This window comes from Bombyx mori, chromosome 22, assembly GCF_030269925.1.
Source record: "Bombyx mori chromosome 22, ASM3026992v2".
NCBI classification, from domain to species: Eukaryota; Metazoa; Arthropoda; class Insecta; order Lepidoptera; family Bombycidae; genus Bombyx; species Bombyx mori.
This window is the reverse complement of record NC_085128.1, coordinates 14457071-14468999: the sequence shown is the minus strand read 5'-3', so window position 1 is coordinate 14468999 and position 11929 is coordinate 14457071. Positions and strand designations below refer to the sequence as shown.

The window sequence follows — 11929 nt, the reverse complement described above, 5'->3', positions numbered from 1 at the left end:
AAAAATCTTACATTTATTTCCGTTATCTGGTACCTGTAACACAAGTTCTTTACGAACTTACCACGGGACCTGTTAACGTGGTGTGATTGTTAGTAAATATTTATTTATTTATTTATTTATCTTTACAAGAATGCTCCAAAAGAAGCTTGTACTACCTGCGGCCACAAATTCACCACGTGTATACCGTTGCCAAGTGGACTTTTACCATTGAGTATTTAGGAGTACGAAAATGGGAAGATCTTCCTCCAGGCGAAATTGCTCTGTAGAACACCGGTCGATATGTTGTCGTTCGGAACTTTTTTTCATTCAAACTTATCTTATAAATTTCGTTAACGGGATTCAGGTATCTATCAAATATCCTGTGTTTTATGATGGCTACCACAAGGTAACTCCCCTCCGAGACCGATCGTGTTATTAAGTTAGCGTTGTCCATGCTAAGATTAGCTTACCGGTGCTGCTCGAAGTCTGCGGTGAATCGAGACTGAGCTTGAATGCTGCGTCAGTGCCGTGAATTGTCCATTCGATTCAAAGCTGCTACGCCGGAGATGTGTGACTTCAAGTGTTGATTATCTGAACGTGGGCTGCGACAGCCTGTAGCGACGTGATGAGGCACTGAAAGGACGGTCAATATGTTGTTGCTCAGAGCTTGTATTATATATGAATATTATTATATTAAGCTTGTCTTGAAAATGTCGTAAGCGAGATTCAGGGATATGTCAAATATCTTGTGTGTTATAATGAAGAGGTACCCCTCTTTTAATACCTTACTTTTGCTTTCGAAGAAAAACAAAATAGATGGTCCTTTGTTGATGAGTGGTCACTTTACCTCAAACATCAGCAATGCCAAACCGAGCCACTGCCTGCTCAAGAGGCCTCACTTTCAACTTCCTTTGAAAGAAGCCTGTAGAATTATCATTACATTGTACATTTCCCGATATACGCCCAAATAAATACTCGTAAAACCGCTAAAGCAACTTTGTTGAATAACCGTTCAAAGAAATTCAATTGACTCGATAAGTCCCTCCGACCCGACCCAACTCCTTAAACTGTACACCAAAAACTTTATTAGGCATCGTAGCAGAATTATAATTGAGAAACAAATTCAAAATTCCTCTATTGAAAATTTAAACTTGAAAACTTGTCTATTTCACGTTTCATCCACTAAAATTTTCAAGAGTCACACTCAATCCACGAATTTTCGTCTCGACGATGTTTTAAACTTCATAAAGTTCTTTGAATTTATACGAACCTGAAGGGAAACGAGAAGATTTGTTCGAGACTGCGTAATTTAGTTTTGTAAACCGCAGATGTTCAGTACAGGCCAGAATTTAAGCCGCCGGCCCAATTTTAACGATGTCTCCCGCAATTTGCGCCTTAATTCTGAAATTAATGGGAGTGACCCAAGGTCTGCTATAAATTTTCATTTGAAGAACTTATTCAAACAAAAGGTGGCTCAGACGCAAATTAGTGTTTGTTTCGCGCATTTTTTATTTTATTTTGTCAGGGTTTTTCGCTCGAGAAGTTATGACGAATAACTTGGTTAACTTTCGCGGATTGTGGTTACGTTTTCGACTGAAACCGAGGTTATTAAAATGTTTGAATACGGTCTCGAGTTTTGAAATTATAATCATAAAAATATTAGAAATGCAAAAGTGTTTGTTGTTGGCTTAATGTTACATTCACACAGCCAACAGAAAACAATATAACAAATTTAAAACGATCTAAAATGTATGAATTTTTTTCTAGCATTGTTTGTTTTTGACCCACGCTTAAATTTTTGTGTATTTATTTTCAGGAACGATAAAATTAGATAAATAATCCCCTCAAACATACAAACCGTTGTTGAAATATAGATTGCGAGCCATTTAGGCCGATAAACAAAATACTCTGATATCGTATAATTTTCCTTGGAACAAAAGCCAGTGTTAAATCCCGCGTAAATTACTTTTCTTACAAAATGGAAAAGTTCAATTGGATTCCCAACTAACAGAATTGGATACGGACGCGGATAATTTGATATTACATTAAACATAATCTTGATTGATGAACCAGAATCTTAGAAACGAAATGCCAAACGCGGAGAATTCATAGTGAATTTATAATTTCATACAGTTTAATTAATTTAAGCGGTCGTTTTTGAGCACTAATTAAAATTTTGGGAATTTGTTTCATACTTCTCTTCCTCTCGCGTACTGGAGTCGAATAGTGATATGTGTGGGGTTTCCACCAAACCAAGTCTAACTTTTTGTTACTGAACAATTCTTGCAAATCTCAAACCCAATACGAATCTTCCTATAGTTAAAGATCTTGATTGAGGCAGTAGATGTAAGAGGCATGTAGTGATCAATGCGCATCTTTCCATAATCAAAACTTAATTAGTTCTGCTAGTTATTAAAAAATCATTATAAATTATAATAACAATGATTTTTGTTACCTTGTTCTTGTCAGTCACTGGTTAGAAACAATCTAAGCACTTAATTTAGCCAATTAACGGGCCTTATGCATTTCATGCGTATTAGGTAATAACAAGTCTTTAGGTGCAATTTGACAATAAGTCTATATTCATCACTAGATAATTTTTGCCACTCACTATACCATAAAGATATGGGGCTTTAGTCTCAATTGTATAGTGTAACGGCTACCTCACTTTCCAAGCCAGGATACGTTGCTGCTTCGCGAAAGGATTACCAGAACGCCTACCTTCAAACGACGGCCTATCAGTAGCTTTAGGGTAGGAATAAGCAGGATGTTATTCCTTTATCGTGAAGGGCGTAATCACAGCACCAGCAAGTGGTCTAGTCTTACCTTACTTACGGGCTTACAACTTGCCCCTAACAGTACTCATGATAAGAATTAGTCGAAGAATTAGATAAGGTTATTAGATTAGATAAGAATTTCATTTTTCGAAATTAGTTCGAGTGGATTTAGCGTGAATACGAGCGTATTTTTACAAACAGATCTATTTTGTTATTAATAGTAGAATAATTTCATATAAAATCAACAAATTTTATAATCATGAACTAAACTCTATTTAAAGTATATATATATATATATTTTTATTGCCCTTGTAGGCAGTCGAGCATACGGCCCACCTGATGGTGAGTGGTTATCGTTGCCCATGGACTTCAGCAATGCCAGGGGCAGAGCCAAGCCGCTGCCTACCGCTTAATACTCTCCACAAGCCTCGTTTGAAGAAGGACATGTCATAGCGCTCGGGAAACACCGTGGAGGGGAGCTCATTCCATAGCAGAATGGTACGTGGCAAAAAAGACCTCTGGAAACGCACTGTGGAAGACCGCAGTGGCTCCAGGTAGTACGGATGAACTCTACTCCGGTGGCGGGCGGTGCGATGGTAAAAACGAGATGCCGGTATCATCTCGAACAATTCCTCAGAGCACTATATCAGTAAAACTATTTATTCAAATTCGAAACTGCAAGGAATGTAATTGGAAACTCTTCCAGAGGTATGTGTTTCAGTAACTCAAGTATCACTGAAATTAACTACGCCAAATATTTACTCACGTATTCAACTCGAAAGCAATTTCTTGAGAGAATTTATTGATCTCGACCGCTATTAACAAGATTATAAACAGCATATACTTTTGATCGTCATTCCAGATTGTATGCCCTACGCAACCTCGAAACTCATTCAAATGTACAAGTAAACATCAAAGATGGTCGGCATAAACGTCGCCAGATGACCCACCTCAGATTTATGGCATTGAAACTTCAATAATTTTCGTGCTCGAATGAACTGGGAATCTTTGGCTCGTTTTGATTTCGGTGCATGTATGTAGAGTAGTCAGTGGAATTCAGTGGATACTATCCTTGATACTTTTCAACCCTCCACAGTTCGGTGTCAGCCGTCGTTGGTGTCGGACGCGTGTCGCGCTCTAGCCAGTCCAGTTACGAAAATAACGTTGCGCGAGGGTTAGCAGTGTTATTGTGGTGACAAAATTAAGTGTTGACTAAGCGGTGTCCGTTTGATGTTCGCTTTTATAGCCGTTTCACTGGATTTTCCGTTTTATGTGAGTACTTTGTTAAGTAAATTCGGATATCTGTGATGGTAATACGGAACGGGCTATTAAATTTTTGTAGAAGTTTTACCACGTAATTAAAGCAGGAAATATATTATTAGGTTCTTATAATAATAAAGCTGTCGTATTTGTGAAAAAATAAAATGATGAATACGTAAAATCTGTTCGCCTCAAAAAGTATTAAATAAGACCTGTGTCTGTATAATCTTAGAAACCATTTAACGAATAAAAGCGAGGCTGTGAAAAAGTGTCAAATCATGTTTGCGAATGAAAATTCTCACGCTAAATATTCCCGATAAAAATGTAATACTAAATAAAGGTCAAGTCGAGTCTAGACAGATTTAGGTATTATTTACTCTCAGAAGAAATTCTATAGTATTTTTGCGTTAGTTTAGATGGGTGGCCGAGCTCACAGCCCACCTGGAGTTAAGTGGTTACTGGAGCCCATAGACATCTACAATTCTCGTGTCTACAACCTTGAAGTGTCTTAAATGTATCTTGATTTTGTTTTTTAATCATATTCGTCATATCCGTTCATGGTTTTGTCTTCAGATATATGGATACATACAGATTTTATCATGCGTCTGTTCATCAACAGTTATTGTAGAGCTGATAGATTTGATTTTCTAGATGTGTCCAGACAAGCATCGGCTAATAGTTGTCGATGAATACCAAAGTAGAAGAACAATAAAAACTTAGGCCCTATATTAATTTATCTAATTATTACCTACTAGCGGACCGCTCCGGCTCCGCTCGGTTCTTTAACAAAAATTTCAACGATATTTGACGTTGTTTTATTTTTTAAATAAAGTAACACTTATTGCGGCATAACTATAATAGTTTGACGTAATAGTATGTTCTACAAAGTCGTGGTGCATTATTTTATTCTATCATCAGAAGTTTTCGCAGGGCACGCAACGTAAAGAATATTTTAGGTAATTTTTTTACACCTTGGGTTACATTGGAGTTTTAGTCAGGATCCCTAATTTTTATCACAAAACATTATAGCCTATGTCACTCGAGAATGGCGTAGCTTCCAAACAGTGACAGAATTTTTCAAATCGGTTCAGTAGTTTCGGAACCTATTCAATACAAACAAACAAACAAATCTTTCCTCTTTATAATATTACTAGCGACCCGCCCTCGCTTCGCTTCGGAAACATTAAAACACAAATGAAACCAAAAAAAATAAAATAAAAAATAAATAAAAAAAGTAGCCTATGTTCATCAGGGACAATGTCGGCTTCTAATGGAAAAATAATTTTTCAAATCGGTCCAGTAGTTTCGGAGCCTATTTGAAACAAACAAACAAATCTTTCCTCTTTATAATATTAGTATAGATTAGTACCTAGTATAGAGTATAGATAATAACAAATTTAAAATGCAAATATAAGAGTGTCATTTTAAATTTGCTAATGGAAAATTACTTTTTCTTTACGCTTAAGACGGAGGAAAACATCAAACACTTTATTCCTACGTAGTGTGTACAGCGATAAAGTTCATTTTGATAATTAATTTAATTTGTCTGATATGTAGGTTTTTCAAGGAGATTATTGGTATAATTCGTATGTAACTCATCTAGTAAATGGTTACTAGCACTGGTGAATGCATTGAAATACCGTGCCGAATTCACCGAACCTATTTGCCATTATATAGTTAATGGAATCAAAATCATATGATCATGGTACTTGCGTCCCTTTTGAGCTTAAATAATAATATTCATTCATATTTTATTCACAATATCGAATGATAAGTTGAAAATTGAGTTCAGTGGCGTATATAGAGAGGGACTATGGGAGATGATGAATTCAAAGTTTCCCAAAACTGATATTACTGAGTTTGCTGATATCGAAAAGACTATACTACCTATTCAACATAAGCACCACATATTAAACTTTTAAAATTCGGTATCACTAATAATTCAAATTCTCGCATATATCTAGTATACATGAGTCGTCTATTATCAAAGGTGGCAATCTGTGCATTTGGACAAAAAAATTTTATTGATATGACAATACAGATTGATTTGAATATAATCGTCTCCTTCAAAGAATATGGTTCAAAACCTGCATTAAATAAAGGTTAATAGTTAACCTGTTATTTATCTAAGATGTCGTTCCGAAGAGTTTTGTGACTGCCAATGGAATACAAAGTCAATAATTCGTTTTTCTGATTTACCAATCATTGTCCAAAAGTCAGATTGCCGGCTTTGATAATAGTCGACTCACATATTCGCGGAACTGTCCATCTGCCTTCGGAGACAAAAAAGCAGCATAAATATGTGCATTTCATATTCATACCGTAAAATCAAAGTTCATTATGTATTAAGCCATCTGCTAAGGAAATACCGAGACCCTTGAAGTCTTTAAATACATTTTACTCTCAGCCTTTATTTTTGCTCCATTTCACGCAGAATACTTAAGTACTTGAGTGCCTCCACACGGTACCTCAATATGGTTCGGAAGAGGACGCATGAAACGTTCCTGTGGTTAGTTATACAAAGTACAAGTATATACATAAATGGATAGACATTTTATTAATGGCGCGGCTGAAGTATAGAACAGAAGGTGGGTGGCGCATTTACGTTGTAGATGTCTATGGGCTCCAGTAACCACTTAACACCAGGTGGGCTGTGAGCTCATCCACTCATCTAAGCAATAAAAAAAAAAAAAAAGAAAAAAAAAAAAAAAACTCGTTATAGAATACAAAAAAGGCATCCGACCTTATAACGTTGATATCTACGGGCTTTGACCACTTCGAAACTGTAGTAATGAAAGAAAAAAATAGATTATCGGAAAACTTCATGTTTATTAGAGATTTCTGGTCATTGTTAGAGCGTGTCCATACAGTGATCAGGATTTTTTTTAGTACCTAATTTTACCGAGAAGAAATCGTGCGTTCTTGTTGGAAGGGCTATTTTAGCGTAATTGAAACTTTGACCTTTGATGAGTGAGACCCATGCAAGTGATTACCGCTCTGCCTAATTCTGCCTCTAAATAGTTGTGAGTTTCGGTTTTTAGGGACAACTAGCTGAAACTGGCAGCTTTTTTTTTTTTTTTTTTGCTTAGATGAGTGGACGATCTCACAGCCCACCTGGTGTTAAGTGGTTACTGGAGCTCATAGACATCTACAACGTAAATGCGCCACCCACCTTGAGATATAAGTTCTAAGATCTCAGTATAGTTACAACGACTGCCCTACCCTTCAAACCGAAACGCATTACTGCTTTACGGCAGAAATAGGCAGGGTGGTGGCACCTACCCGCGCGGACTCACAAGAGGTCCTACCACCAGTAAAGAGGTCCTACCACCAGTAAAGAGGTCCTACCACCAGTAAATAGGTCCTACCACCAGTAAAGAAGTCCTACCACCAGTAAAGAAGTCCTACCACCAGTCGTCCGCGTTGTCAAAGAAAAGTGGTTGTGTGGTTTCCCGTGGGGATCTGATATTTTTGGGGTGTGGCTCGAGGTAGCCTATATCACATTCCTGAACTAACTATCACTTAAAAAAAAATTGGTTTCTTTCGATTCGTTGCTTCGCTTCGAAGAAGGACAAACAAACAAAGAAACAAACACACTTTCACATTTATAATGATAAAAATACAGAAAAATATGTAGAGGTTTATTTTCACGTTACGCAGCGAGTGTTGGCGTTCACATTGTGATATTCGCGGGCCTCAGAAAGAACAGAACATCAGGTAGGTCGTAAGTTGTATGCATGTACGATGCTTCTAGTGCAGTAAACATAAAAACAAAAATTCGATATGAAATGAAAACTTGGAAAATTCGTGGATTTGAATCTCGTAACATCATTGGTCACATTAGGATATTCCACAAAACCTAGTCATTCAAGTTTACAACTTAGCGCAGCATTTTGCCAGGGCTCATTGTCAGTCAAATGGGATCTTGCGCCGGGCTTAACCTGGATTTTACGATGCTCGACCAGGTTTAGTCCCGCGTTCGTTTTATTTGATAGCTAGTCCGAAATTTGTGAATTTGCCAAAATCTTTGAAAATCTTTCATGTTAAATGTAAAATTTGAAATTTCGAATTTGGCACACAGTTTTACGGTTGGCTTATTTTTTTGTAATAAATGGATTTTATGTCAAAAACTAGTATGAAATAGAAAAATAAATGGGTTTTTATCGTCTTAGATGGATGGATAAATTGGAACCGATGCATTTATGGGTACCCTATGTGTTTATCTTAAGACCTCAGGATGAAGTCTCAATTGCATTGTATAACAGTTGTGGCAATCGAATACATTTTTTATTGGTATTGAAATTATTATTTTAATTTACACTTGATGTTGGCACAGTTGCTCATGATCGTCAGCATATAGATCAAACTCACACGGACAAAACCATAGTTTTCGCTAAAATCCTATTTCACCTTCATTCGTCTAAGGTACAGTCAATATTTACTCTAATTAGAGTAATGTAACGTAAAGCATTTATTATATTATTATGTTGCTGCAACAATTCGTTAATATCAAAAACTATTGTTTTCCAGTAGGCTTTTACAAGTACCTTATAGTGGCCATGACTTGAAAGCCATTTCAAAGTTTCACCACTGAGAAGAATTGGCAAACAAGTCAAGGCTTGTTGTTAATTAAACATATGCGTGTATATTATTATTTACGTTGCAACACACATTACAAATTGTTAAAACACATTAACCACACCACTATAGTAGAATTATTTTGTCCGTGCAGTTTGTGTCATAAAAAATCGGAGCGGTGCAGCGAGTATTTCGCTCTCTCTTCCACTCACGAGCTTATGGACGGGCATAGTGATGCGCATTATTGGTGTCGATAAGCGTTATTGATATTGTATTTAGTTTTGTCACTTTGTGGATTTGTGATAAAAATGAAAGAAAAAATAACTAATCGAACACTTACACCACATATCGCCGCAGCAAGTTAACGAAAACGGCAGAAATTAATACTTTGTAACTTTTCGGGATCTATTCTAATTTCAGTGAAAATTTTTAACTCATTGTTGATAACAACATGTGCAAATATTATTTTGAATAAATTCTGCCGTTTTGATACAAAAAAAATGTGTGCGTGTACTAGTGTACACACGTAAGAAGTGAAACTTGTTTATGGCCTTATTTTTCGAAAAATGATCTACATGCAACTTTCTAGAAATTGGTTAAATAAAGTTAAATTAGATAAAGTTTAAACAAAAGGATTTTATTATCATAGACATGAATACAAAAAAGTTAAATTAGATAAAGTTTAAACAAAAGGATTTTATTATCATAGACATGAATACAAAACAGATGGCGCGTAACGGAAAAAAGTGACGCGTAACCGAAAAATGTGACGGTAAATTTTTTTCCAACGCCGATAAGGAAGTTTCACTTCAACAAAGGAGTAGCCATTGTGCCACTAAAGAAATTCAGAGAACGAATGCATAAAAACACATTTCTCTTCGACATAATGTAATATAATTTGCAGGTAAGTACAAATGACTAATAACATAACAATGTTTCACCACCCTTCGTATACCACCTCGCCGCCGTGTGCCCTGCCTTCGATGATTCATTTGTTTTTTTCGATAATGGCGTTGCGCCCGCGCAACATGCTCACCGCCCTAGCCGGGCTATGTTTTATGACCCAAACTGCACGGACAAAATAATTCTACTATAGTCTATTTAATGTTAATAAATATGAAGTATAAACATCAGGTAAACAAACACATGTCCTAAATTCTACGGATCAATAAACGTGTTAATTGTTGTTAATTTGCTTATGCTAATCACATCGACGGTAGCCTAGTCACGACATCATTGACGTCACGTTAAAATAAATATTAGTATAGGATTCTTTGAATTAATTGTACATACAACTTTCGGATCTCTTGATATACAATGGAATGAAACTTTGTGTTAATATTACTACAACTTGGTCAGCGGATAATATACTCGTATAGTTATATCATTTATAAGATAATTAAAAAGAATAATTTCTTTACTGGTGGTAGGACCTCTTGTGAGTCCGCACGGGTGGGTACCACCACCCTGCCTATTTCTGCTGTGAAGCAGTAATGCGTTTCGGTTTAAAGGGTGGGGCAGCCGTTGTAACATACTTGAGACCTTAGAACTTATATCTCAAGGTGGGTGGCGCATTTACGTTGTGGATGTCTATGGGCTCCAGTAACCACTTAACACCAGGTGGGCTGTGAGCTCGTCCAACCATCGAAGCAATAAAAAAAAATTGTCCAATTTTTTTTAATGCTAAAACCACTTTATTAGCTAAAGTCTATTTGCAAATTTAACAAAGGTAGCTTTTATTTCAATGAATTCAATTAGTTGAATTTGTTATCTTCACATCTCTGAACTTTATCTCATAATATTCGTTGAAATAATTAAATATCTGTCTTACTATTAAAAATTAAGTAATTACAGCACAGTAGAATTAGGTAGTAAATCTAGCTTTGAGTGATCTAATCTTTGGGTGAGTGCGACTTTTTCCTAAACCAAAAATCCAAATACTTAACCCAAAGGATTATACTCAGAGCTAAGCCAATAAAAGGACAATGACAAACTACCGAACGCATCGAACCGTGAAAGACAAATACATAAACAAAACAAAAGGAAAAGCTATTTTTTCCCGTTTCCCCCATGTAATACATGTGGTATGATTGTTTTTCCTGCTCGTAAGTTAGACTCAATCTTTGGGGTTTCCGTTGAGACTGAACTGTTTTTTTTTTCTAATAGGAATATCGTAATATTATACAAAGAAATATTACATTGTATTGTGTACGTAGCTAAAGATTTAAGCCTGTATTTATAAAAATATTAGACGAATAAACGTAAGAAATTCTGTTAACAACAATGATCCTTCGTAGGCGTACATCTTTACAGATGCTAGTTGTAGGACTTGGGGTTTTAATATTTTCTTCGACTTTAGCGAGTCGTTGATATAATAATAATTATTTTTACAGTATGATTTCGCCATTTTTTTAAAGTCATTACGTTTTTATTTCGATGCTTCGAATACTTTACAGTTTTCATGGTCACGAACGACTAGTGATTGTTGTTTCGATTATACCAAAAAATAGCCCACTGAGTTTCTCGCCGGATCTCCTCAATGGGTCGCGTTTCCGATCCTGTGGTAGATTCTGCGAAACACTTTTCTTGTTAGGGCCAGTGTTAGGAACACTCTGGTTTGAGCCCCTTGAGCTCACCTACACGTCAAGGAAAAGCTGAAATAGCCTCTTAACGCTATCAGCATAGGTAGGGTAAAAAAAATTGGTATTATGTCTTAGTGATAAATTTTTTAGTGCTCATCTCTAGGATAGCAGCTGACAAGTTTGAAGTTTTTTTTTTATTGCTTAGATAGGTGGACGAGCTCACAGCCCACCTGGTGTTAAGTGGTTACTGGAGCCCATAGACATCTAGAACGAAAATGCGCCACCCACCTTGAGATATAAGTTCTAAGGTCTCAAGTATAGTTACAACGGCTGCCCCACCCTTCAAACCGAAACGCATTACTGCTTCACGGCAGAAATAGGCAGGGTGGTGGTACCCACCCGCGCGGACTCACAAGAGGTCCTACCACCAGTAAAGTGATAAAGAACACTTAATGAGATATTATGCTATTTGTTGAAATTTTCAACTCGGTACAGGGAAAGAAATAAAAAAGCGAATTCACGACAATCACAAAAGTTTTGAGAGCAACTGAATCAATCGTCTCAAAAACCGCGGGCTGTTTGCAGTTCACTTGAATGCGCAAAACGGAACGTACTCGAACACGGCTCTTGATAACAATAACGGTTGAGGTCTTTTTGTGGACCGGCTCGATACGATCTCAATGGCAGTTCCTTCAATCGGCTTGACTCTGAGCTTCGCGGCTTTGCTTTGAGAATTTCAAATGTCTTCAAGGC

The 11929-nt window shown here is 36.5% G+C and overlaps 1 protein-coding gene across 4 annotated transcripts in view; it reads left to right on the top strand.

Annotated features, from left to right (window-relative positions):
• The first annotated feature begins 3850 nt into the window (after nucleotides 1-3850).
• The window catches only part of LOC101738969 (glutamate receptor-interacting protein 2), a 318438-nt gene continuing 310359 nt past the window's right edge, over nucleotides 3851-11929 (top strand). For 2 of the 4 annotated variants that reach the window (XM_021347020.3, XM_021347018.3), the window contains exon 1: nucleotides 3851-4028. The gene's annotated coding sequence lies outside the window, so the exon portion shown is untranslated. The remainder of the gene's footprint in view (nucleotides 4029-11929) is intronic. The other 2 variants (XM_021347017.3, XM_021347019.3) reach the window with 2 other exon arrangements.